The 24598-nt window shown below is 40.6% G+C and overlaps 1 long non-coding RNA gene across 1 annotated transcript; it reads left to right on the forward strand.

Annotated features, from left to right (window-relative positions):
• Positions 1 to 522: 522 nt before the first annotated feature.
• Positions 523 to 18916, forward strand: LOC144331384 (uncharacterized). Its single transcript, XR_013398483.1, has 3 exons — positions 523 to 1204; positions 14894 to 14971; positions 18747 to 18916. It is a non-coding gene; the product is annotated as an uncharacterized LOC144331384 (long non-coding RNA).
• The last annotated feature ends 5682 nt before the right edge of the window (positions 18917 to 24598 follow it).

A 24598-nucleotide genomic window follows, 5' to 3' on the forward strand; every position in this document is an offset into this window, starting at 1 on the left:
CAGAGGGGCTCCTTTCTAGTTCCTTCTTTGTGGGGAACATTGGGATCAGAGAGGGTCCTAAGCTCATTTCAGAAGCCCCAACATACTTAAATGGGCATGGCTAGAAAAATTGAAGACTGAATTTACTAATCATTCTTTGCTTCCCATTTGTCTCAGGATTAAGGTAAAAGCTAAAGAGCCTATTCTTGAGCCTAGCACAGTCGGTGTAGGGTAGCCTCACAGCAGAGACTTTGGGGCGGTAGACATGAGCCAGGGGCAGAGGACAGATGTGGCAGTGACTCAGAGGAGTCTTCAAAACCCATGAACGCTAAGGGGAGGCCAAGTCATTAGGGCAGATCCTCCAGGGTCCAGAGACACTAAAAAATAATAGACTATGAATGAGTTTATCCACCATAGATGTCAACAACAGATATCAATAGGCTCCCTAGGATCAGAACTGACTGAGGCAAGCCGCAGTGGAGCTCCCTTCACATTGGTCACCATGCACTCCCTCCCAACTCCAGAAAGCCTGTGGCCCCTCCCATGCTTTGGCTGCCATCTTGGAAAGGAGGGCGAAAAAGTAAAGCAATCTCAAACTACAGCAGTTGTCCAAAGAATCGAGTTAAGGTCCCCAAAATAGATAAGATTATCTTGTCTTGCTTTGATTCAGATTAAACTAAGATTTTTTTTCTTCTTTACTAAAGATGTAGACACTTGATGAGAAACTGGTCTGGAGAAATCTAGGAACTACTTTGTCTTTGGACATCCATATTAGAGGATGGGTAAATGTGTAATCTCATTAAGTACTTTTTGAGCTTTTCAACAGTTTTAATCATTATTGGGAAAGAAATCAGAGAAATCTCTAAAGCAACAAAGAATTATTGAGGTTTCTGTTTGTTTGGGGATTTTAAGCTCCAGTACTGTGGTATTTTTTGATAAATCATCAGCCCTAATAGCTTTGTAGTACAGTTATCAAATTAAATAAAAAGGGATGTAAGTAGTCATACAAATTGATCGCCTTTTTAAAAAAATGCCACCAAAGCTTTGAAGGGTGGAGAATAACCCAGTTGAAAATCTACAAGCAATGCTGCCCACACCCCGAATAGACTGGTAAAAAAGCCTTCATCCCGTCAGTCACCGACATCAACCTCATCCAAATCAGATACCTAAAAACCGCACCCGACTTACGTGTCATGCAAAGCATTGCTCTTGGAAAAATGGAAAGGTATGTCGTGATTTCGAACCCGGTCATTTGAAAACTTCATTATAAGGTAAAATACGCAGAAGCTTTAGGAAAGGTATAAAAATGTCATGCAAATAGGGTACTGGGCTGGGGAAGAGCTGAGATCAAAAAAAATTTTCTCATAAAGTGTGCCACTATATTTTCATGAACTGAGAGGCAGAGAGATTGTGACAGTGAAGGCACAGGGCCTGAAGCCACACAGCTGGTCTAGAATCCAGCTCTCCCTCTTCCTGACCTTCAGAAAGTCGCTCATCCTCTTAGTGAATGTCCAGAATTTCTCATTTGTAAATAGGGACAATATTAGTACTGACTTCACTGGTGCTGTAAGAACCAAGTGTTAAGATGTATCAAATGCTCAGAAGACTGCCTAGCATGTACTTATGTAAGTTTCAGCTGTCATTATCCTTCTTTTATTAATAATATTTTTAGGCCAGGTGCAGTAGTAATTCCAGCACTTTGGGAGGCCGAGGCGGGTAGACTGCTTGAGCTCAGGAGTTCGAGACCAGCCTGGTCGTCATGGCAAAATCCTGTCTCTACAAAAAATACAAAAAATTAGCTGAGTGTTATGGCATGTGTCTGTGGTCCCAGCTACTTGGGAGGCTGAGGAGGGACGATTGCTTGAGCCCAAGAGACAGAGGTTGCAGTGAGATGAGATCACACCACTGCACTCCAGCCTGGGTGACAGAGTGAGACCCCATCTCAAAAAAATAAAACAAAATAAAGAAAAAATAAAGAAGAAAAAGAAGAAGGTGGAGTTGCAACAGGGAAATGCTATATCTGAAACATGGGTCACTATTAATTTTTTAAAATATATAAATAAAAAATAGTATTTTACAATGACACCACAGCTAGTATGTGTGAGTCACAGGTGCCTGCCCTCACAGAGTTCTCAATCTAATAACTGGCATGAATTAGACGGAACATCCTTCAGTGTTTTCCAGCTACCAGATAGATAGGTTGTAATGTGAATATGAATTAATGTTTTAAATCTAAATTGTAACACGTGTTGAGAAAATTGAAAAATACTAGGTTGCCTTCATACTGTCTTCTGAGAAGCCCCAAGGTGTGATCAGTGATTTCTCTAAGGGAAGAGGTGAAAGGAATTAGAGAAAGAGGAGAGAAAGAAAAGATGGGAACGCTTAGTATGTCTTTTCAAAGATCAATGTCTTTTCAAAGATTGGCAATAAGCAAATAAGATGCCGTGCGGAGAAGCTTGCAAATGGCAAGCTCTGTAGCTGTCTAAAGTGCTTGGAAAATTGAGAATCTCAAGCAGGTTAAGAATTATCCTTTTTTAGAAGACGTGGAAAAAGTGGAAAAAATCGTTTTCCTTTTGCTCTTGTTATCAACACAATTAGCAAACCATTTAGAACTTTACCAAACTATTTAGAGCTTAAGAGAAACAAGAAGAAGTTCAAACTGGTCCATCTTTATATTACAACAAACCCTTGAGGTCACATTTATTTATACTTGATGCAACAGCTATGGTTCCTGAAATACATCTTCTGAGAGCTAGAATGTAATATTCTTCCAGAATGATCAAGTAACAGTGGTCTTCTCCTGATTCACTTAAGGAAAAAGATGTAACAAATTTGTGCATAGAATTCTCTCATTTAAATTCTTCTTCCATACATTTTCTTTAGCGTTTGGTGCTTTTGACTGTTCATCTGATAACAAGTGGCAATGCAATTAAATCATTCAATAAGTGAGTGAAAAAGTTGATGAAAAACCTGAAAACTGACCGGGCTCAGCTTGTTCATGTTTGTGGACACATGGCCTATGATTTTACAGAGCACACATGTTATATGGTTCTATTTCTGTGTCCTACTTGTCCACTTGGTATAACTGCACATGCCGGTATTTCATACGGTCGCACCTCCCATAACTTTCAGGAGCCCAGACATATGAATGAGTCTGAAGCCACGACTGTATATGCTCTTGGTGCTTTAATACAATCTGAGAACCTATGTTTCCATGCCCAAGGGCTCTCCTGCCAATTTTGCAGCCTATTTGAGAAACTGCAGGATGATAAGCAACCATTAGCATCAGCTGTGCTATTTGTGATCCAAAGAGACTCATCCACCGGGAACAGGACCGAGAACATTGTATCCCAGAACATTGCATCCTTGGTCTCAAAATGAACAGCAGCTTGATTTGATTGCAAAGCACAGTGGGAGAATTTGGAAAAGCATATTGTAGCTTGAATTCCAAGGGGTCTGTCCACCTTCCTAAAACCCTTTTTAATTATTAGGAAGGCGTTACCGGAGTTGGAGTGATCGTGCAGTATATGGCACGTCAAACAAGAAAGCTTAGCTTCCGCATCTACATGGTGACCTTGGGGAAATTATTAAACCACGCTCAGTGAAATGCAAGGGGAAGCTGATAATGATGCCTGTCCCACACATACTGTACAGGGATTTGGAGGAGGAGAAGGAAATAATTTCTGTACTAAAAATCTCCAGCCTCAACAGCTTGGGACAACAAAACAAGATTATACTTGCTAATTTCCAGAAATTTGCCTGCCTCAAAGAGGCCTCCCAGTTTCTAGGGCGTTTCCCAGGAATCTTCCTCTAAAACTACATGCTACTGATAACACAAAAGCAGAACCAAGACCAAGCTCAGGCTTTGCCAAGACTTTATGATATTCAAAATAACTTAAGAGTGAGAACCAGCTACCTCAAAGAGCCTGTAAACCCAAACTGACTTTGGGTGTTGTTTGGCTCTCACTTTTTGATTCCAACCATTCCTCACTTTCTGCCTTCTTCTTAACTCAGACTTACTGAGGGCTGTTAAGTTGCCAATGTGTAACCTATTTCTCAACTTTTCAACACCTTGGTGTGGTGGCTCTGCCTGCAGTCCCAGCACTTTGGGAGGCTGAGGCAGGAGGATCGCTTAAAGCCAGGAGTTTGAGACCAGCCTAGGCAATATAGTGAGACTCTGCCTGTACAAAAAAATTAAAAATGAAAAAATTAACCGTGATTAGTGGTGTGCTCCTGTGGTCCCAGCTACTTAGGAGGCTAAGGTGGGAGGATCACCTTAGCCTGAAAGGTCGAGGCTGCCATGAGACATGATGGTGCCACTGCACTCCAGCCAGGATGACAGAGTGACACTGCCAAAAAAAAGAAAAAAAAAAAAGTGTGCACCAGGAAGACAAAATAGAATGCCTTATTCATTTTATTCATTAATGCATGTTGAAATATATCTACATATATACACAGAATTGTAGGCCTGTAACGATTTCTTTTTTTTTTTTTTTTTTTTCAGACGGAGTCTCGCTCTGTCTCCCAGGCTAGAGTGCAGTGGCTGGATCTTAGCTCACTGCAAGCTCCGCCTCCCAGGTTTACGCCATTCTCCTGCCTCAGCCTCCCGAGTAGCTGGGACTACGGGCGCCTGCCACCTCGCCCGGCTAGTTTTTTTGTATTTTTTTAGTAGAGACGGGGTTTCACCATGTTAGCCTGGATGGTCTCGATCTCCTGACCTCGTGATCTGCCCATCTCGACCTCCCAAAGTGCTGGGATTACAGGCTTGAGCCACCGTGCCCGGCCAGCCTGTATCTATTTCTAAGCCATATCCTATACATGATGTGGTTTCAACATTCCAGAAACCTAGGAGAAGTCCACAATCCTGCTTAGCCTTGTCATCAGTTTCTGACCTTGAACAGTCTTTCAAAGAATATAGCCATGAGAAGGTCAACTAGAGCATCTAAAGAAGCCAAAGTTATCTGAATCTCAAGTCTATGGCTAATTTACTTCAAGCCTGATCTTCAGAGAAAGATACGAGAATAAGGAAAGATTTCTAATGTGTTATTCCATTGCATTTTATCAGTTTGTACCTTTTTCTCTTGTTTCTCATCTGTCTTACTCACTTGGGTATATAAGCTGTGTGAGAACAGAAAATATAACTATTTTAGGCCAGGCATGGTGGCTCACACCTGTAATGCCAGCACTTTTGGTGGCCAAGGCAGGTCGATCACTTGAGGTCAGGAGTTCAAGACCAGCCTGGCCAACATGGCAAAACCTCATCTCTACTAAAACTACAAAAATTACCTGGGCATCATGGCACACACCTGTAATCCCAGCTACTCAGGGGCTGAGGCAGGAGAACTGCTTGAACTCGGGATATGGAGGTTGCAGTGAGTCGAGATCATGCCACTGCACTCCAGCCTACATGACAAAGTGAGACTCAGTCTTAATTTTTTTTAAAAAAAAAAAAGAAAAAATATAACTATTTTGCTCATTAATCTGTACCCAGGCCGGGCGCGGTGGCTCAAGCCTGTAATCCCAGCACTTTGGGAGGCCGAGACGGGCGGATCACGAGGTCAGGAGATCGAGACCATCCTGGCGAACACGGTGAAACCCCGTCTCTACTAAAAAAATACAAAAAACTAGCCGGGCGAGGTGGTGGGCGCCTGTAGTCCCAGCTACACAGGAGGCTGAGGCAGGAGAATGGCGTAAACCCGGGAGGCGGAGCTTGCAGTGAGCTGAGATCCAGCCACTGCGCTCCAGCCCCGGCGACAGAGCGAGACTCCGTCTCAAAAAAAAAAAAAAAAAAAAAAAATCTGTACCCAGAAATTAGGTCTAGCCCATAGTGGGCAGTCAGACAATATTACTAAAATGACTGACTGGTCTGGGGGAGAAGTGAATAGAAAGAAAAATTAGTCCACTGTGTCCCCAGTGTTTGGCTATGTCCCCAGCCAAATCTCATCTTGAATTGTAGTTCCCATAATCCCCACATGTTGTGGGAGGGACGTGGTAGGAGGTAATTTAACCATGGGGTGGTTACCCTAATGATGTTCTTGTGATAGTGAGTTCTCACGAGATCTGATCTTTTGCTCAGCACTTCTGCTTGCTGCCACCATGTGAAGAAGAGCATGTTTGTTTCCCCTTCTGCTATGATTGTAAGTTTCCTGAGGCCTCCTCAGCTGTGCTGAACTGTGAGTCAATTAATCCTCTTTCCTTTATAAATTACCAAGTCTCAAATATGTCTTTATTAGCAGCGTGAGAACAGACTAACACATCCACCTATGGAATAAGAGGGAGATGAGTAAACTAGCTGGGAGGTTAGTGAGCACAAATGCAGGAACCCATTCTGTGACATGTCTACTTGAGTAGCAAGATAATGCTGGGAGGGTGGAGGAAGAAGAACTTGGGCCTGGGGAACGTTCCCACTGATGGCTGGGCACAGTGGCTCACATCTGCAATCCCTGTACTATGGGAGGCTGAGGCAGGAGTATGGACTGAGGCCAGGAGTTTGAGACCAGCCTGGGCAGCATACAGTGAGACCTTTGTCTCTACAAAAAAAAAAAAAAAATTAAAAATTAGTCAGACATGGTGGCATGCACCTGTAGTCCCAGCTACTTAGGAGACTGAGGCAGGAGGATCCCTTGAGCCCAGGAGGTTGAGGCTGTAGTGAACTAGAGTCACACACCACTACACTCCAACCTGGGGTGAGGCTCTGTCTCAAAAATGCTTTTTTTTTTTTTTTTTTAATTTTTAAAAAGAGAGAAAATTTGGGCATTTTCTAGGTAAATAGTAAGGAGATAAGCTTAGTGACTTTCCTGCCCTCACAAAACCAGTTAGCAGGCAATGTAGAGAAGAATGCGGACCACCTAAGTCCTGGTTAAGTGCCTTTTTCTCAGAAGCAGGGGCTGCTAAGGAAGAGATGTGAAGGTCAAGGCAGCTCTGAGCTCCTGACAGCCACCCCTCTAGCCTTCTCCTGCCTCCTACAGAGAGATGCTATGGGCTTTTGGTCCAGAGACTCAAATTCAAGGAAAAGAGGAAGGAACATTTGCAGTGTTGATCCCTGAGATGAACAAAGATCAGAGATAAGGGAAGAGGGTCATGGGGGCTGGGTGAGAAGTAATGTGGAGAGGGTGTGATGCTGGCGAGTTGGAAGGGACAGTGGTGGGGGAAGGTTCTGGGCTTCAGGAAAGAGCAACTGTGCCGCGTTGTCAGTGTGGCAGCTGGAGAGTGTGGGAGGACTGTAGGGAGACCACGGAGGGGGAGTTGTAGCAACCACAGAAGCACTGGGAAGCTGTTGCCTGCTATCCAGCAAGGCCATGAGGCCCTGGGTGCTCCAGCCAGTCCCTGATCATGAGTTTGTGGCTTGTTAGGCCCTGGCGGCAATGTCTCATGATCCTGCTGATGTTTCTGCCTTCTCTCCAGCCAACAGCCAGCCCCTCTCAGGGGCTTCTCACTCCACTCCATCAGAAGCATTACCTCAAGCACCCATTTACATGATCTCCTTTTTAATTCCCAAAGTTCAAAATCTCCACCTCTGTGTCTTCTGCTGCTCTAGCAGTTGCTGCTTACCCTAAAGTCAGCAAATTGCAATGATAAGAACAGAATTTTTCTTATGCTTAAAAAAAAAAAAAAAAGTCTATAAAATATAAGGGTGAGAGAAGGTGGCATTTCCAGGGACTTACATAATAGGTGTCCTATGACAGATTGATCCTCTAATCTATCCTGGAAGCTACAAATTCTACTTGCAAAGTGATTTGTAACCACCTTTGCACACCTGAAGATGACAGTCTGGAAATGCAGCTGAATTTTGTGGTTATCCAGAGGTCACAAATAAGCTGTTTTTGTGCATGCGGCTGTATCCTTTGGCGTTTGCTCTATTTTGTAAACTGTGTCAGTATGATCACTTGTAGCATCTTGGAATTATCTGGCAATATTTTTCAGAGCAACCTCAGAATGCTTTTCACAAATGTATTCCCTTATTCTTTGAGGACTTTCGTTGAGAAGACTCTTAGAGGCTGGAATAAAATAAAAAAATCCATTCTTTTCTTCAAAGTACTTCCTAGTTCCAGGAGATTCTCTTTGCACGTATACAGACTGTCCTTCCCTTCCGGTAGACGCTATCTCTGTGGTTTCCTCTCTGCACCCGCTATTCTGAGCTCATTTCCTCCCAGGACTGTCCCTTCCCAGGACTGCCCTTTCCTGGCTCCTTGGATCTGTCACTCCTTGGCCACACTTCTATTCTTTCCCTTTGCTTGAACAGTATCAGATGGGGAAGATTGGTTTCTTTTATGTTGTTGTTTATTTGTTGATTCAAGGTCTCACTCTGTCACCCAGGCTGGAGTGCAGTGGCACTATCATGGCTCACTACAGCCTCTACCTCCTGGGTTCAAGAGGCCCTCCCACCTCAGCCTCCCAAGCAGCTAGGATTACAGGCATGCACTGCCACGCCTGGCTAATTTTTGTATTTTCTTGTAGAGACGGGGTTTCGCTGTGCTGCCCAGGCAAACCCCTCAGCTCAAGCGATTTACCCACCTCAGCCTCCCCAAGTGCTAGGATTACAGGTATGAGCCACTGCACCTGGCCCAGATGGGGAAGACTTCATCAAATATTCTCTTCTCTGTTTTTTCTCCTCGACTTCCTGAAAACTAAAACGTGAAAACTGTAAGTCCAAAGTGAAATTCCAGACTAATTTTCCAGAGCTCCCAGTCACTAGGAGACAGCTGCTTCAACATTTTAAATGTATTACCTTATTTCAGAAAAGCAAACATTATAACTTTAAGCAGGAACACCACAGAGTTGCTTGGCATCATTTTAAAAATCTGATTTAAAACTACTTGATGAGCCAAATGTTGTGTTACGTGGACTTAGGTTCTTTCTTTTTTATGCTCAATCCTCAATATTCAGTGAGAATCCATGAAAAGAAGATAAATGAGGACATGTCTTTGAGAAAATACAACATGTAAAGACAGGAAAATGTAAAATATAAAGACTGAGGCAGGACCATATAGAAGGTCAGGAGGACAGACAGAGGATGTGGTTTCCAGGTAGAATTCCTTACTCAACATCACATGCAAATACTAACTCAAAGATCTAAATGATAGAGCTACCTGTATTAGTCCGTTTTCACACTGCTAATAAAGACATACCCAAGACTGGGTAATTTATAAAGAAAAAGAGGTTTAATGGACTCACAGTTCCACGTGGCTAGGGAAGTCTCATAATCATAGTGGAAGGCAAAAGGCCTGTCTTACATGGCAGCAGGCAAGAGAGAAAATGAAAGCCAAGCAAAAGGGGTTTAACCTTGTATAATCATCAGCTCTTATGAGACTTATTCACTACCACGAGAACAGTATGGGGGAAACCACTCCCGTAATTCAGTTATCTCCCACCAGGTCCCTCCCACAACACATGGGAATTATGGGAGCTACAATTCAAGATGACATTTGGGTGGGGACACAGCCAAACCATATCTCTAACACTATAAATCTCTTAGAAGAAAACATAAATGTTTCTGAGAGTAAGCAATGCTTTCCAGATATGGCGCCAAAACACATGCAATTAAAGAAAAATAGTTAAGTTGGATGTCATCAGAATTAACAGTTTTGTAATTCAAAGGATACCACCAAGAACGTGAAAGGCAACCCAGAGGATGAGAAAAATCTCTTGGACATCTTATTTTTGATAAGGGACAGGTATATAGATTATATAAAGAATTCCTACAACTCAACAGTAAAAACACGAATAACCCAACTTAAGAATGAATAAAAATCTGAATAGACATTTCTTCAAAGAAGTTTTACAAATGGCCAATAAGCACATAAAAGATGCCCAACATCATGAGTCATTAGGGAAATGCAAATCAAAACCTAAACAAGATGTGATTCCACATCTATTAGGATGACTCAAATCAAAAAGCCAAATAATAATGAGTGTAGGCAAGGCTGTGGAGAAATCAGAACCCACAAACACTGCTCATGGAAGTGTAAAATAGTGCAGCCACTTTGGAAAACATTGTATAGAGTTCTTCAAATGGTTAAACAGAGTTACCATATGAACTGACAATTTCACTCCTAGGTACGTACCCAAAAAAGATAAAAACACATGTGCATACAAAAACTTGTGAACAAATATATATGGTAGAATTATTCATAGTAGCAAATAAGTAGAAACAACACAAATATTCACCAACGAATAAATGGACAAATAAAACATGGTATAACAATACAGTGGAATACTATTTGACAATAAGGAGTGAAGTACTGACACATGCCACACCATGGATAAACCCTGAAAACATTACGCTAAGTGAAAGAAGCCAGTCACAAGGATCACATATTAGCTCATTTGTGTGAAATATTCACAATAGGTAAATCCATAGAGACCGAGAGTAGGCTGATGGCTGCGTGGGACTGACAGTCTTGACAATAGTGGGGAGAGACTGCTAATGGGTATGGATGGTGAAAAACGTACTAAATTGATTGTAGTCATATTTGCGAAATTCTGGATAGGCTAAAGACTATTGTATTTTATACTTTAAATGGGTCAATTTTAAGATAGGCGAATTATATCTTAATAAAACTGTTATAGAAGAAAGAATAGTGGAATCATCAGGCAAGTTAGAGTTTGCTGCAAAGACTAGGAAGTTAAACATTAAAAACTGCCCATTGGACTTCATGCACAGATCTCAGTGGTGACCTGAGAGCTATTTTGATTGATAAAGTGGTGGGGATGTAGAAGCCAGTTTGGAGTAGAATAAGTAGTTAGTGGGAGGTTTCAAAAAAAAAGGGTGGAGAAAGCAACAAATTAGGAAACATTTTCATTCAAGAAATTTGGCTGTGAAAAAGAAAAAGAATATTAGCTGGATGAGATAAGAGGTCAATGAGAACAAAAGAAGAGGCCTGAGCATGTTTAATAAATGCGGCTGGGCATGTTGGCTCACACCTGGAATTCCAGCACTTGGGGAGGCCAAGACAAGTAGACTGCTTAAGCCCAGGGGTTTGAGACCAACCTAAGCAACATGGCGAGTAAAACAATAAAAAAAAAACGTAAATAATGAATGCTGCAGATTGAGGGAGCAAGTTGATCAGAGAAATGTAACAGCATTATTAAGCAATATGAGGGACATGTTTTAAGAAGCATGAATTTTAATGATACTTAATTTGCCATTTGTTCCAACCTTCTCCAGCATGGCTCAGCCGCCCACATATAGGTGAGAGTGCAGAGGGAGTAAAAGTCTTACAAGATAAATGGCATAAAAGAAAGTCATGGAATTTATTTACACGATTGTTATGAGAAGAGGGGAAGGGGAAAGAAAGAAAAAAAAACCTGCTAGACTGTGAGAGAATAAAGTTCTCAGTGGATTCTGAGATAAATGTTCTCTCACTCAATAGCATTTATCATTTATTTATTTACTTTTAATTTTTTTTTTTTTAAGAAAACATGATCTCGCCATTTTGTTCAGGCTGGTTTCAAACTTCTGAGCTCAGGCAATCTGCTGCCTTAGCCTCCCAAAGTGCTGGAATTCCAGGTGTGAGCCAGACTGGGAGACAATAAAGTTCTCAGTGGATTCAAGTGGAGGAGATTGAAAAAGAGTCATTGCAGGAGTAGTTGAACAAGTAGGCTAGAAGAAGAGGGGACTGAAATGCGAAGTAGAATGCTTAAAATTAATGACTGTAGAGGTGGAGCAGTTTCAGATGATAGAGAGCACATGTCACTGAGTTGGGGTGGGTGACTGCACAAAAGGGGAATCCACTGGAAATTTAAATGATTAGGAGTAGGAACTTGTAATGTTGGAAGGGCCATTCACATGTTGGATTCACTCAGGATAGCTGTGGTGTTTGGATGGAAAAGAATGACTGCAAATCAATGGGCAGAGTCTCAGGTGACTGACAGAGAGTAGGGGTTGGTGCATGACAGTGACTGAGGAAGCGAGGGTGGTAGAGTAAACCATCATGAGCTCCAAAGTGGCAGGAATTTTTTTGTTTGCTTTCTTACTAAACAGAGTGGTCAAGGAGAAGAAATCAACAGGAAATGTAATCTACCTCCAGAACTCAGGATCTCAGGTAGCCTTAAGGATATCAAAAACAACCAAATATGGATTGGCAGAAGCATCTTCACCGCCATCTTCAGATATAACTAATGCAGCTGTTGAATTTGGCTCAATATCCACCTATAGTTAGCACATTGCCCATTACAGATTTTTGCTGCCTTTTCTTGACTCCTTTTCATTTTTACATCCACCTATTCCCTACAAAAATTACAACTATAGTGTTGTAAAGACAGATAATCAGCATTTTTGTTTTCTTGTGTATGTTGTCCAGATAGTACAGTTATGAATGGATTTGATGTGCTGGATAATGGTCCACTAGGTCTAAAAATGAAAGTCTAGACCCTTAGTCAAAAATAACTTGGATCTATGTGGTACTTTCTAAGAAAAGAGGAATTATAAGAAAAAGAATATTGCTTTAATGTGCTGTGTGTAAGTAAATTTTTTTCTTAACCTATTCTGTCCACTATTTACTACTTAGCTGCATTCCTAAAACATAAATTTCATAAGGGCAGGGGTCTTTGTCCATTTTGCTCATTCATGTGTTAGGAATACTAAAAAGAGTGTCTAACAGGGTAGTCACATAATAAATAGCTGTTGCATGAACAAATGAGCTCTTATCAGCCAGTATTTTGTTGAGTTCCTAACATTAGCAGTACACTGGCACAGTCCCGAGTGAATTTAAAGACAGAATTTTCACAAATAGAAGCATGTTAGAAGAATCACGTAACAATGAGACAATCTATATTCTATGAAAGCAGAACACAACCTACCAGAGGGAATGAGAAAAAGGTAGGGGTGGAACCCAGCCCAGGGATCTTTTGCCAAGAGGAGAAAAATAAATAAATAAAGGCCAGAGAAGAAAATGCAGCAGGTGCGCACAGATTTGATACCTGGTCGACCGCAGTAGTTCCCAAAGTGCCACATTCCAATAGGCTTTTGGAGAATCGTGGTCAAATACATCTGTGAAATGATCAGCTAAACAAAGTTTAAAACGTCCCTTTTTACTACACCACGTTTTGACCCTTTGCCAAAGGGTTTTGTAACTTTCCAACAGGGGTCTTTGATGACAGAATTATATGTTCATATGTATGTGTGTGTATAATTTTTTTTTTTTTTTTTGAGATGGAGTCTTGCTCTGTCACCCAGGTTGGAGTGCAGTGGCACAATCTTGGGTCACTGCAACTTCCACCTCCCAGGTTCAAGCAATTCTCCTGCCTCAGCCTCCCATGTAGCTGGGATTACAGGCATGCACCATCATACCTGGCTAATTTTTTTTTTTAAGTAAATACAAGGTTTAACCATGTTGGCCAGGCTGGTCTTGAACTCCTGACCTCAAGTGATCCACCGACCTCAGCCTCCCAAAGCGCTGGGATTACAGGCGTGAGGCACCGCGCCCAGCCGATGTGTATAGAATTTCAATGGACATGTCTAACATGAAACATATCATGGAAAAAATGTTAATCCAAACACAGCATTGTAATAGGGTGCTCTGAGGCTAGACCTCAGCTGCACTGAACGACTGGCAGCTCTGAAGCTGGAAGATGTCTCTGGGTCACTTTCTTCTGGGTCATCTTGACTGACAAGTGCATGTGAAAATGCTTAAGTGTCTACTCCCATTGATCTCAGAGCAGAAGAATGACACAAGATTCAAGCAGGTTTGTCAAGGATTTCAATTATTATGGGCCGGTGCTTCTCTGCAAAAATTATATTCATGAATGTTTTGGGATTCCTCCAGGAGAACCTAGCTACGAGGAGTTGCAGGGATGTGGGAATTCAAAGAAAGAAGACATGATATAGAGAATTCTGGAGGAGATAAGCAGACCCTAGCAAAATGGCCATGGATTAGGGTTATGAAGAAAAATAACCGATAACAAGCCTAAGCAATAGGAGAGGCCAAGGAATTTTAAGATCAGAAAATTTTAATTCTAAGAGCAGATATCAAGTTGTAAGTTTTACTCTCTTTGCGGTAATTTCTAGAAATGAGTATCTCTTCTTAGTTAAGTTTGTGAAAGATGACAGCTTTGAGATACCCACGGCTGATAATCGTAGAAAGAAAACCAGCTGATAGATGAAGAACCTGGTTCCTCCCAACCATCACACTTGTAACACTAACTTGCCTGTGTAATTGAGGTGATGTAATGAAGGGAAATCTAAGGGTACTCTGAATCACCCCCAAAACCACAGGCCGATTTTCTCTAGGAACTTCTCTTGCACTGTTAGCTAGATTCTTCTGTAAGGATTAAGTGAATATAAACACCTACATGGCACTAAAGCATAAGTAATCTGTCAACAATTTAGGCAAACAATGAGATACAGTGCACGGTACTCTGGGCAGAACTACTCATGATTAAGAGAGAGTGTACCTGAAAAAAATTTACACCAATACCAGCTAATGCAATAGGTTGCAAAAATGTGTTAAATTTCTCATCCCAACCTCAAAGAAATAACTGAAAATAAACAGGAAATTCAAAAGAAAAGGTGGTATTAAAATTCAGAGAACAAAATTATTTATCACTTGTAGTTGACCTTTTAAAATTTTTTTTTTTTTAGTTTTGTAGAGAAAGGATCTTGCTGTGTTGCCCAACCTGGTCTCAACCCCCTGGCCTCAAGTGATCCTTCTGCCTCAGCCTCCTGAGTCCCTAGGGCTACAAGCATGAACCACTGCATCTGTCTCTTGCACTAACCTTTCTTAGTGCAGAGATTTTCTTTGTTGGTTGCTGTATATACCAGCACCCATATTAACACCTGCCCAAAGTAGGTGATCAATAATTATTAGTTGAATGAATGAATGAAGGTGAAATTATTACTGAGCATCTGCTACATATTAGGAGCTGCATAAATCACAGTGCCTATGGAAAGGTTGCTATTATCCCTCTTTTGCAGATGAGGAAACGTGACTTACAGAAGTAACTTTCCTAAATTCAAAACCTGGTAGGTGGCAAAGACAAATCCAGAATCCAGGTATGACCTAAATGCTTATGCTCTTTCCACCTCATTCCTATCAGACCCAATGTTTTTTTCTATAATAAATATTTTAATGTGTCCTTTACTGTCGTGACATCAATTCAGAGAACATATCTTTGCATACGTAAGTTCAGAAAAATCAATGCAGTGTCCTTACTGTAAAATAAAACATAAAAGGAATGTAACTTAAGACAATGAATACTCAGGTATGATCACAGCAGAAGACAATGAAACAGATCCTCGCCCTCATCCATAGAATCTTCCTGACTGTAGATCTGAAATGCAGAATGATAGAAGTGATAGGTATTGGGTATTCAAACACCTGAGTGCACTGCCGTTGACTTGGTAACATTCCAAACAAAACAATATGCAATTTTCTTCATGTATGCTGTAGTTGAACTTCTGGAAAAGTCACTGTATATTAAAACAAAGTAAAAATACTGGACACAGAATACTACTTAAAAAAAAAAAATACAGTAAGGTCTCACCATGTGGGCCAGGTTGGTCTTGAACTCCTGGACTCAAGCAATCCTTCCACCTCGGCCTCCCAAAGTGCTGGGATTACAGGCGTGAGCCACTACGTGCCTGGCCACAGAATATTTCTTTGTTGAACAGAACTAGCTCCTACCCACTCAATGCCAGAAGTGCCTGCTAGTCTGGTGAACAAAAAAATCTTCACACATTTTTACAATTCCACGGAGGAGACAGTGCCACCTTCTGCCTCACTGGTCTTCAAGAGCAATGAGAGGCCAAAGGAAGAGACTAAATACTTCTATTTGTACAAACTTACAAAGTACATGAGAAACTGTATAATATGTCTATAATGCGTAATGACCAAGCCATGATGTTTAGGGTGTCCAACACCCGGGACAATACATTTTTCTTAAGCATAGTCATCCTACTCTGCTATTGAACAGTGACTTTATTCCTTCTATCTTACTGTATGTTTGTACCCTTAACCAGCTTCTCTTCATCCTCCACCTCCTCCCCACTCACCTCTCTCAGCCTCTCTTTCCACTCTCTACCTCCAGGTGATCAAATTCATTAGCTGCCACATATAATTGAGAACAGGCAATATTTGTCTTTCTGCACCTCGTTGATTTAACTTAAAATAATGACCTCCAATTCCATCTATGTCGCTGCAAATGATATGATTTCATTCTTGTTTTATGGCTGAATACTCCGTTGTGTATGTATGTGAATACTATTACATATATTACATATATGTATACATACATATATACACACATATATGTCACATTTTCTTTATCAGTTCATCCATTCATGAACACTTAGATTGATTCTGTATCTTGTCTATTGTGAATAGTGCTGCAATAAACATGTGAGGATGGGTATCCTTTGACACATTGATTTCTTTTCTTTTGTGTAGATAGCCAATAATGGAATTGCTGGATGGAATGGTGATTCAACTTTTAGTTTTCTGAGAAAGTTTCAGACTGTTTTCCCTTTGTGGCTGGACTCATTGTATATACGAGTTCCCTTTTCTCTGCAAAAAGGAAGAGACTTTAATTCAAACTGCTCATCTGGGGTTGAGAGATCAGCAAAGGCTCCATAGTGAAGGCAAAATATAAGCTGAAGCTTGTAAACTCGGGAGGGTATCTCCAGGCCAGAAAGCTTAGAGCACTTTCAGACAGACCTCCTCACATACCCAATCCTGCTGATGGAGAACTGGAATACAGTAGAAAGTTTCAGGACATGTCCTATTGGTGTGGGGGAAATGTAATTAATGACGTGAATAAATTGTAATGACCTCAGCAGGAACTAGGGAAGCCAGGTACTTACCTCAGGGCTCCATAAGGATTTTAGCAAGTGTATCCGACAAAACTGGGTCATTTGTGGTGGCGGTGGTGGTTGTTCTAAGCCTCCTTGTGAGCCTATTCTGTGATACGGTTCCTTGGTAACATTTTGAGCACCGGGTGGATTAGGCTAGAGATTCAGAAGAAAAATGATGCTAACAGTGTGGTCTGTGTTTTTTCTGTAGGAGCTAGACTGTGTGCCTCTGACATTTCTGGATCACATTTTTGGTTGTCTGATACCTTGGGCGATCTTAATCACGATGCTATGCTTAATAAATGTCTCTGTTTGATTTGAAGTCTCATCTCCTCTATTGAATCAACATAGCCCTGCATTTGTGCCTGCATGTGTCGGTGATGCTGTTCAAGCATCTGTCCAAATTAGTGCACTTAGCTTCATTTCCTTCCTTGGGGGAATCCTGTAATTTTTCTTACTATAGAGTTTATTAAGAGGCCTTAATTGTTTATATTCCCTGTTGCGAATGAGTCCCTTGGAGCTGTTAACAAATGACTCATAATAAGGTTGACTAGATGATCTCTAAACTTCCCTCCCAGTTCCAACATTCTATGATTTTATAAGTGGAACATTAATTTCTCTCATTTGTAGACAACTTAAATGTCACAGGCAGATATTGAGAACATAAAGTAGATCTTGGTGAACCATCACATACTTGTACATGCTGAATACAAGACAGAGTGGGAAGAGTGTTTAGGGACAAAGAAATTGTTCCAGGGCTTATGGTGATTAGACTTGGGTGGAACTTGAAAAGATTCTACAAAGTAGGTTTATCTTTTTAAGTGTTTGGTCCAGGGAAGAATGTCATGTATTGGAAAAGAGGCTTAAAAAAGTTCTTTTGGAAAAGCGAGATGAGGCTGAGGGCAGTGGCTCACACCTGTAATCCCAGCATTTTGGGAGGCTGAGGTGGGCGGATCACTTGAGCCCAGGAGTTCGAGACCAGCCTGGGCAACATGGTGAAACTCTATCTCTAAAAAATATATATAAATTAGGCTGGGCACGGTGACTCACCCCTATAATCCTAGCACTTTGGGAGGCTGAAGTGGGTGGATCACGAGGTCAAGAGATAGAGACCATCTGGCCAACATGGTGAAATCCCATCTCTACTAAAAATACAAAAATTTTGTAATTTTGTACAATACAAAATGTGTGGTGGCATGCGCCTGTAGTCCCAACTACTCAGGAGACTGAGGCAGGAAAATCACTTGAACCCAGGAGGCAGAGGTTGCAGTGAACCTAGATCATGCCACCGCAATCCAGAGCAAGACTCCATGTCAAAAAAAAAAAATTATATCTATCTATATATATACATATACACACATATATATACATATACATATATATAAATTAGCCAGGTATGCTGGTGCATACCTGTAGTTCCAGCTACTTGAGAGGCTGAGGTGGGAGGATCGCTCGAGTCTGGGAGGCAGAGGTTGCAGTGAGCTGAGATCGTGCCATTGCACTCTAGCCTAGGTGACAGATCAAAACCTCATTTCAAAAAAAAAAAAAAAAGGCGGGATGATACAGAGAAGGAAAAGAAAGTACGAGTAGTAGACATTGACAATTATCTTCTATAAGTAAGACTTCTGGGGAGTCTAGGTAATTTTAAGCTAAAAAAAAAAAAAAAGAACCCGAGATTGTTTTCAAGGCCCTCACAGTAAGCTAGCTGCCAGTAAGTCCATCATAGACCCTAAGACCGCCATCTTGGGGTCTGAAGAAGATGATCTATGAAAGAGGGTGCATGTTTGAAGCAACACACCATAGTTTCACAATATTGCCATTTTCTATTTTTATGAAACATATATTCTGACCTGTTACTTTGAGTTTTGTTATTGAAATATAAAACTATGTGTACCTTTTTGTCTTATAAAAATATATGTCACCATTTTCACAGGTCTACCCTCATTTCTCTCTCTCTTTTTTTTTTTTTTTTTTTTTTTAGCAAATTCTCCCAGATCCTGATACTTCATTTCTGAGGACTCCATCTTTACCAAATCTTTCAATCCAAAGCAAATGAATACTGAAAATTCATGTATCCAAAGCAAATGAATACTGAAAATTCATCTCGAGATGATCTCTAAATGTAATTAAACAGAGATAATGTAATTAAAATTAGAGTCCTCTTCTCTAGCTCATCTTCACCAATCTGTACTTGATTTCTCTATCTTCTTCATTTCTGGCTTCACTTCCAATTTCTTCTTTCCTACATTCATCTTCAGTCCTGTCTGTTTCTATTTCATTTCTCTAAATGAACATTGGTCCATTCTGTTTCATGCTTTTTCATTCACCTCAGAAAATCTCCTTTTCCATTCATGTTCAGTTCGAGGAGGTTTGCATCATTGCCTGTCTCACCGCACTTCCATTTCAGGACCAGCCACATCTCTTCAGTGTTCTTTTGTGCCACATAACTTTACTCAGGGAGTTGTTTTTTATTACTTCAATTTATTCTATTATTTTCAGTAACCCCTCTCTCTTATCCTTTTCCCTCACAGATACACAGACACACACATCACAACCCAACCGCCACTGCCACCACACTCCTCATTGCCAGTCCCTTTGTCTCTCAATTCCATTCGTTATCCTAAAATAGAATATGTAAATCCCTCATTCTTACTCCAATTTCACTTTTATCTCTCCTCCTGCCTCGTAATTCAACTCCATAACTCTTACATATCCATCTATTCTCCCCCTTTTCTCCTGTCAGGAGATCATTTCAGTAATGTTTATGAGAACAGATTGCTTATTTACCACTTCAGTGAAAACAAAACCCCCCAAACCACAATTCAAATGTTAGGACAGAAAACTGACTAAAGTGTTCTTATTCATTTAGCAAACATGCGCTGAGTGGTGTACTGAACTAGCTCCGCTTTTTGGAAAGAGAATTATCAGACATGACAATGACCCTCAAGGAACATTCTCCTTCTTTAAAAATCATAAAATCACAGACTAAATGTGATCGCTCTAGAATGTCTGAAATGGAGGAGCTGACAAGAGGTCTAAGATTTATATCTAATATGTTCTATGAAGGTCAAAATATTTCTAACAGAGGAGGCATCCTATAGCAAATGGGAGTTTTCATTAAAGATGCAAATATATATCCCACAATGAAGTCACTGAAGATAGAAAAGAAATGAAGTGAGGGCAGTGAGGTGGCTCATGCCTGTAAACCCAGCACTTTGGGAGACCAAGGCAAGAGGATCGCTTCAGCCCAGGAGTTCAAGGCCAGCCTGGGCAATATAGGGAGACTCTGCCTCTATTTTTAAAAAAGGAGGGGAGGGGAGAAGAGGGGTATGGGAGGTGGGGGAGGAGGGGTAGGAAGAGGAGGAGAGGAGGAGGGGGAGGAGAGGAGAAGGGGGAGGAGATGAGGAGGGGAGGAGGGGGAGGAGGGGGAGCAGGGGAGGAAGGGGAAGAGGGGGAGGGAGAGGGATGAGAAGGGAAAGTGAGGCAAGGAAAGGGAATGAAAGAATGCGGAAGAGGGGAAGGAGGAAAGGGGAGAAAAGGGAAGGGAAAGTGATGGAAGGAAAGGAGGGGAACAGGAGGGGAAGGAAAGGAAGGGGAAAGAAAGGGAAGGGAAGGAGAGGAAGGAGAAGGGGAAGAATGGGAAGGAAAGGAAGGGAAAGGAAAGGGAAGGAAAGGGGAAGGGGAAGGATAGGAAGGGAAGGGGGAAGAATCTAGGTAGGATGCTATGGATGGATAATGTAGCTTTTAGGAAAAGAAACAAACAAGCAAAAAAAAAAAAAAAAAAAAAAAACCCTACAACTATACCTGAGTACTTTAGAATACAGAGCAACACACCCAAAATATCCTGATAATGAGTACTGGGACTTTGGACAACAAAATAGAAGGCTCAGTAATTATAGATGAGGAGGCTTTCAGTAACCCTATTTGCTGGAGCCAGAGCAGCTAGTTTCTATCTCTTCAATGCTACTCCTCCCAAGCCTCAGAGGCTGTTCCAAAAAGAAAGTATATTCACCATGATTAGCTTCTAGGGAGCCACTGTGACCGTGGGCTCTCAGAACTGAAAATAACTCAGCATTACACCTTTCCTTCTTCCTACGTGACAACCCATGCACAAACTGAAGTTTTATTCGTGAACTAGTTTCTGGAGAAGAAGCTGACATAATTACTCACAGATTATTCACAGGATAAAACTTCTCGGCGCTTCAAAAGGATTCTTGATACACTCATTCGTTTGAACATAGTTACTCTTCATACCTGGCATGGAAATCTGGCAAACTGAAAACTGGCTGTAAAAAGGATATTTCCAGTGAAACACAGAGCAAACCCTGCAGAGACTAACTTTCCTTCCCCAGAATTCCCGTGGCTCTGGATCTCACCCAGTTAACTTTTGTTGCTGGTACTGAAAATTTACCTCACCAAACTATCAACTGTAAGTTTCTACAGGAAGATTCTTGCAGTGTAAAGGGATCAGCGAGCAGAAGTATTCATCTGTTTACATTCTTCCATTGCAATTGACAAAATAAGAAAAAAAAATGGACTCTATAAAAGAATCTGCAATAGCAAAAAATTAGAACATTGCACTAAGTGAAAAGAAAAAACACACTGTGTTAGATCATTCCCACACTGCTATAAAGACATACCCAAGACTGGGTAATTTATAAAGGAAAGAGGATTAATTGACTCACAGTTCTGCATGGCTGGGGAAGCCTCAGGAAACTTACAATCACGACAGAAGGTGAAGGGGAAGCAAGGCACCTTTTTCACAAGAGATCAAGGAGGAGAATGAATACAGGAGGAACTACCAAAACACTTCAAAACCTTCAGAGCTCATGAGAACTCAGTATCTCGAGAACAGCATGGGGGAAACCGCCCCCATGATCCAATTCCCTCCTCCTGATCTCTCCCTTGACATGTGGGTATTATGGGGGTTGTAATTCAAGATGAGATTTGCAGGGGGGCACAAAGCCTACCCATATCACAAACATTTAAAATAGATTTGTGGGACTGGTTCAGTGGCTCACACCTGCAATCCCAGCACTTTAGGAGGCTGAGGCAGGAGGATTTCTTCAGGCAAGCAGTTTGAGACCAACCTGGACAACATAGCAAGACCCCACCTCTGCAAGAAAAGAGAATATTTGTGATAGAAAATAGAAGGAAACAGCATTCAGGGTGTCCCTCTGAAAATAAAGCAAGGCCCTGACTATAAAATAAGACATAAAATTATGCAATGATAAGACAACTCAGTGATAAGGAGAAGGGTTGAAATGGTCATGAAACAGGTAGAAATTTTTAAAAAGCAGAATGAGACAAGCCTGTGATGTGAATGACAAGCTTGAGTCAGTAGGCTGAAATACAGCAAAAAGAACACTGAACTTATGCTTGAGTCAATATCATGCTTTTAATTATGATAGCCTTAGAACAAGCTTTAATATCTGATTGAGTTATTCACCTTTTAGTCTTTTTTTCAAATGTTCAAACATAATTCCACACTTTCTTCCTTTCAATAAAATTTTTCCAGATCTAACAAATAAAATGCCACTGTAAATGTATGCAAACAAAATATATATTAATTTGATGAGAATGTCTATTTTTACTTGCATGGAGTCAACAAATTATGTGTTCTCATTTATTTAAGGCTGATGTCTTGTTCATCGACTAAGGTACTACCGGTTCTACACATTTTTATTAAATATATTCCCATATACTGTCACTGTTCACCTCTTATTTGGAACTCTAAACCTACACTCTCTTAAAGGTGAAACACTAGGGTTACTTTTGTTAAAGTCAAAATGGCCCCATCACCTTTATAGTTAACATTGCTTTATAAATGTTCTGCAATAAACTAAGACTCTTAAAAAGCAATGTAAGTATAAATATTTAAAATAAGGAAATGACGTCTTAATGATGAGCAGATGCTTGGAATTCTACCTTCAAGAAAATCAACTCAACTTATGATAAGTAAGCTAAGAGTTTTGTAAGATGGTAAGTTACAGTAAGATTAAATAAAATTATGGCTGTAAAGTACCTGGACCAAATTGCAATCCTTCACTGTTTGTTAGGTTTTAGTGTTATTTCCTTAGCTATTCAAGCATATACTAGTGCACATTTGGGAGAGCATTTCCATGTGGCTGGAAGAGGAATTGATGGGCCATGGGCCATGCACATTTTCAACTCCACCAGATCCTGCCAAATGGCTCACCAATTTGCACCCCCATGAGTACTACGGTGTATACACACTCATGTGTCACTTAATGAGGACACGTTCAGAGAAATGTGTCATTTGATTATTTCATTATTGTTTAAGCATCATAGGGCTTGCTTAAACAAATCTAGATGGTATGGCCTACTGCAGACCTTAGGCTATCTGGTATCATCTATTCCTTTTGCTCCTAAGGCTACAAACCTGTACCGATGTGAATATAATGAACACTGTAGGCAACTGTAACACAGTGGTAAGTATTTGTGTATCTAAACATATCTAAGGTACAGTGCAAGGTACAGTAAAAAATATAGAATACAAGAAAAAAATAAGACTGGAAGTTGCTCTGGGTGAGTGAGTGAGTGCTGAGTGAATGGGAAGGCCTAGGACATTACTATACACTACTATAGACTTTATAGACACTGTACGCTTTTGCTACACTCTATTTTAAAAACAGTTCTTTCCTCAATAATGAATTCAGCTCAGCTTACTGTAACTTTTTTACCTTATAAGCTTTTAAATTTTTTTAACTTTTTGACTCATAATAATAGCATAAAACATAAACACTGTACTGCTATACAAAAACTTTTTTCTTTATATTCTTATAAGCTTTTTTCCATTTTACCTTTTTGTTTTACTTTTTACCTTTAAATTTTTTGTTAAAAACTAAGACACAAACACACCTATTAGCCTAGTCCTACACAGCGTTGGGATCATCAATGTCACTGTTTTCCACCTCCGCATCTAATCTCACTGGGAGGTCTTCAGGGGCAGTAACACACACGGAGCTGTCATCTCCTATGATAACAATGCCCTCTTCTAGAATACCTCCTGGAGGACCCGCCTGAGGCTATTTCACAGTTAGCTTTTTTATACATATAAGTAGAAGGAGTACACTCTAAAATAACAATAAAAAGTATAGTAAATACATAAACCGGTAATATAGTCTTTTATTATCAAGTAGTATGTACATAATTGTATGTGCTAGATTTTTATACTATTAGCAATGCAAGTCTGTTTACACCAGCGCCATTGCAAACACATGAGTAATGCATTGTGCTACAATGTCACTAGGTGACAGGAATTTTTCAGTTCCATTATAATCTTTTTTTAATTTTTTATTATTATTTTTTTAACAGAGTTTCGCTCTTTCTGCCCAGGCTGGAGTGCAATGGCATGATCTCGGCTCACTGCAACTTCCACTTCCTGGGTTCAAGTGATTCTCCTGCCTCAGCCTCCTGAGTAGCTGGGATTACAGGTGCACACCATCACACCCAGCTAATTTTTTGTATTTTTAGTAGAGACCAGGTTTTACCATGTTGGCCGGGCTGGTCTTGAACTCCTGACCTCAGTTATCCACCTGCCTCAGCCTCTCAGAGTGCTGAGATTAGAGGCTTGAGCCACTGCACCCAGCCTCCATTAAAATCTTGTTGGACCACTGTTGTATATGTTGTACATGTGACCTATCATTGATCAAAACATAGAGTGCCACAGGACTGTGTATGTTAAATAAATCACTTTACACATTAATTTTCAAGATCATATCACTCCAAAAAACGAGACAAACCTTTTTCTTGACAGCAGTTAAAAATCTATAGAATTCTCTATTTAAACAAAACTTTTGAACAGAGAAA

Source organism: Macaca mulatta, chromosome 9 (assembly GCF_049350105.2).
Source record: "Macaca mulatta isolate MMU2019108-1 chromosome 9, T2T-MMU8v2.0, whole genome shotgun sequence".
Lineage (NCBI taxonomy): Eukaryota > Metazoa > Chordata > Mammalia > Primates > Cercopithecidae > Macaca > Macaca mulatta.